Raw genomic sequence first — 4,460 nt, 5'->3', positions numbered from 1 at the left:
GAAAGGCGCATTGTATTAAATGTAGGGTATTTCTAAAAGAACTTGCAAACTTCGAAATTTCATGCAAAGTTAGTCATATGACTGACAGACGTGGTCATGGCGCAGTACTGAAGGAGAATATAGTACGGTAATACCGAGTCACATTACCACAAGCGTCAACGACTGTTGTAGCTAAGATGGCTGCCTTCACTGTTACCGAGCATGCTCACAGTGTGTTTTGGATTGACGAATCAAAGTCTGTGACATGGTTGTAGCCGGCCGCGGTGGTCTCGCGGTTCTAGGCGCGCAGTCCGGAACCGTGCGACTGCTACGGTCGCAGGTTCGAATCATGCCTCGGGCATGGATGTGTGTGTTGTCCTTAGGTTAGTTAGTTTTAAGTAGTTCTAAGTTCTAGGGGACTGATGACCACAGCAGTTGAGTCCCATAGTGCTCAGAGCCATTTGAACCATTTGACATGGTTGTTACGCAGTTTTTCATCAAGTAGGGTAAAGAACTCTGCGCTCGGTAAACCATGAAAAATTCTCATTTCAGCTGTCTATGGGATGACATCGTAGAGCATCTGGGGCAAAATTCTATTAACAGGACCACTAAATCGACTCATCGTGCCCGGAACACGGCGAGCCACGTAACACTGGTCTAAGTGTATTAAGAAGACATTAATATCAGAAAGCCTACCAATTAACAATGGTCCCATAATTGAAAGATTGAAGGAACTGCCCGTATGCGGAAGTGTTACATCGATTGCCAATTGATGAATATTTCAATGGAAACATTACCTTTAGCGATGAGTCAACCTTTGAGTCATGTGGTGGAGCTAATAGGCACAAGGGTCGGATTTTGGGAAAATACACGACCAATCCTTCAACATGTTCGTGATTGCCCAAAAGCAAAAATCTTTTGTGCAGTAAGCAACAGGCAAATTTACGGTCCTTAATTTTCCAGGAGAAAACAATCAATGTACTTGTGTACGTATTGTATGTTGGAACTCTTTTTAACCCTGCCGATCGACGAGACTGACCAAGAACAAACACATTATACAAGATGGCGTACAAACATCCAGGATTTCCACACTGAGAGTTTTGCATTGGTCGAGGTGCGGTGGTTGCGTGGCCCCACGTTCACCGGACCTAATTCCACTTGGTTTTTTTTTCTTTTGGGGATTCATGAAGGACACCGTGTTCAAACTACCCTTCGCTAACAGAGGTCAAACAAGAATCAACAGCGCAATTGAACAGTTACGTTTATCATGCTGCAGCGAGTTTGCCAATAAGTCGATTTCAGATTGAATGTGTTCCACGTAAACACCGAAAGTCACAGTCAGTGTGTTTAGCTGTAAGGTAAACAAAATGACGTACTTTGCTAAAGAAAGGGACACAAAATCATGTCTGTAACTCATATGAATACATATCAAGAAGGCCAAAATTCCACGAGGTCGTGTTTAAGAGCCGGCCGGGGTGGCCGAGCGGATCTAGGCGCTACAGTCTGGAACTGCGCGACTGCTACGGTCACATGTTCGAATCCTGCCTTAGACGTGGATGTGTGTGATGTCCTTAGGTTAGTTAGGTTTAAGTAGTTCTAAGTTCTAGGGGACAGATGACCTCAGAAGCTAACCCTAATAGTGCTCAGAGCCATTTGAACCATTTTCGTGTTTAAGATATTTTATTTGCAATAGTAGTTCCGGGTACTACCCATTATTAAGTAGATCTATGGTAACAGATATGGATACAGGGTTGTCGTTTCTTTAAAGAAATTGGGTGCCATGCATATTTATGGAGAACACAGTCAACAGTCGTCACCTAAAATATAAGGTGCATCACATGAAAGTGCTTTCGGGAACAATAGAGTTACAATGTTGTTGATGTGTCACACACCAGAAGCGCCAAGTAAACAAATCTTGTAATGTTTTCTAGAAATCGTACGATATACACTTCTTCATGTAACTGCCACAGCTGCATGATTTCGCGGGAAAATTTTAAACACAGCATGGTGGAATAATGTCCTCTTTCAAATTTATTGAGGCTGTGGTGCCTACCCAGATCAACATTAAGCACCCCGTCTTTAGGCCACAAGTGGCCCATCTGGACTATCAGATCGCCGTGTCATTCAGCTGAGGACGCGGGTAGAAGGGGTGTGTGGTCAGCACAACGCTCTCCCTGTCGTTATGGTGGTTTTCATTGACCGGAACCGCTACTTTTGGGTCGAGTACCTCCCCAATTAGCATCACGAGGCTGAACTCACTCCGAAAAACGGGTACAGCGCATGGCGGCCCAGATGGTCACCCATCCAAGTGCCGGCCACGCCCGGCAGCGCTTAACTTCGGTGATCTGAAGGGAACCGGTGTATCCACTGCGGCAAGGCCGTTGCCAGATCAACGTGAGCATATGAATAAATATATACGAATTCTGAAACACACTCTACAGTTATACAAAAAGTATCTTGTTGTGGTATTTGTTCACGTTATTTAAAGCACGATTACAGAGCTCAAGCACCTTTAAAATGGATACAACAATGAATGGAAATTAGAGCTTTATTAGAGAGAAACTGACAATCATTTCTCCAATGAGCCGCGAATGGAATAGTGAAGGGGGAGTATGTCGTGATACCAGTAGTACCCTCCACCACACTCCGTGCGGTAGAGTGTGGAGTATAGTTGGAGGAGCGGTCGACCTCCGCTTCTGGTAATGCTAGGGGATTTATGTCAGTCTCCAGTCGCCCGGAGTCTCTCTGAATGCGGGCCAGATTCGGCCGCATCAGCAGGCATCCAGGACCCGCCTCGAGACGACGACAATACGCTGCCACTCGTTTCTTCTGCTGACGAGGTCGCCGATCCTCTCGCCCCGGCCTTTCTTCGCTTATCGATTCACATCTCGGCGGGGAGGCTGCGAGCCGGGCTCCGGCTGTCCGGCCTGCGCCGAGGAGTCAAGCAGCCGGAAAGCAAGATGGCGCCCGCCAGGGGCTAACGAGGCCCGCGCCGCCATTTGCATACATATTGCCGGCCCGCGGCGGACTCTGAGAGCCGGCTGCCCCGCGGCGGCGCTGGGCAACTAGCGAAAAGCCAGCCACCCACTGCAGCGCTAATGCTGCAATCCAGTTTCATCCGCCGTGTGCCGTATTCTCTCCGGAGTACGAAATCTACTGGCTGTTCACCGGATTTTGCTGCTTTGTCATTAGCCGTGCGAAAACTCCACTTGACGTTACTGTCGGTAACGTGACGATGTACCTCAGACATTTCGCATGCGTATTGCAGGTGAAGACATACACTTCAGATGTTGTTGTTGCGTGATGGCTGGGTGTTGTGTGCTGTCCTTAGGTTAGTTAGGTTTAAGTAGTTCTAAGTTCTAGGTGACTGATGACCATAGATGTTAAGTCCCATAGTGCTCAGAGCCATTTTTTGTTGTTGTTGTTGTTGTGGTCTTCAGTCCTGAGACTGGTTTGATGCAACTCTCCATGCTACTCTATCTTGTGCAAGCTTCTTCATCTCCCAATACCTACTGCAACCTACATACTTCTGAATCTGCTTAGTGTATTCATCTCTTGGTATCCCTCTACGATTTTTACCCTTCACGCTGCCCTCCAATACTAAGTTGGTGATCCCTTGATACCTCAGAACATGTCCTACCAACCGATCCCTTCTTCTAGTCAAGTTGTGCCACAAACTTCTCTTCTCCCCAATCCTATTCAATACTTCCTCATTAGTTATGTGATCTACCCATGTAATCTTCAGCATTCTTCCGTAGCACCACATTTCAAAAGCTTCTAGCTGTGACCCTAGACAGGAGATATGCCACAGTAGTAGGTCCCTTGACAGTACTCGCCTCGACTGTAGTGGCGTACCCTGCAAGATTCATAACCTGTTTGAGTGTTGGCGATGGGTATTTAATTAATATATATTGTCTTATTTGCTGTTTTGCATTTTTCCGCAGCTGCATATAACAAGTCGTAGGGGTTATTTGCCTTCTTTAGCTATTCTACTGAAAGTCTTATTAAGACAAGACGCGTTTGTCTTTATTTTACAGCATCTTCCGTGGTCACTGTAACAATATGGTTTCTTGTCTTGCAATTTTGTTCTGGTCATTAACAGTTCTATGCTTTACTTGTTACTATAAACAGTTTTTATTCTTTTTGTTTATTCAATTCTTCTTCGTCTTCCACGTGCATGTGTTCCGTTTTTGCATTAGCACACAACACTTTCGCTGCACTTAAGACATTTACACTTCTGCGCGCTGTCGGGTTGCCATTTTGAGTATTTTGTTTCACTATTGCGGAATGTATTTGCGTTTTGTTTGTTTTAATAGTGGTGGAAGCGTCTGCTACCGCTCTCTTAGTATTTATATTTTCCGACTAGTAACAGAGAGAGAGTGATACATTACATACTGTATTTTTTTATTAATCTATTTTTTATAAATTTCTTAAGTCGGGTTGATTATCTTGGTTTCCTTATGTGTGTGTGTGTTCAAATG

At 45.2% G+C, this 4,460-nt stretch overlaps 1 pseudogene; it reads right to left on the bottom strand.

Moving 5' to 3' along the window:
• Positions 1-2,247: 2,247 nt before the first annotated feature.
• LOC126268320 (5S ribosomal RNA) lies at positions 2,248-2,365 on the bottom strand (annotated as a pseudogene).
• Between the last annotated feature and the right edge of the window lie 2,095 nt (positions 2,366-4,460).

This window comes from Schistocerca gregaria, chromosome 4 (assembly GCF_023897955.1).
Source record: "Schistocerca gregaria isolate iqSchGreg1 chromosome 4, iqSchGreg1.2, whole genome shotgun sequence".
NCBI classification, from domain to species: domain Eukaryota; kingdom Metazoa; phylum Arthropoda; class Insecta; order Orthoptera; family Acrididae; genus Schistocerca; species Schistocerca gregaria.
This window is presented reverse-complemented; position numbering and strand designations above follow the sequence as displayed.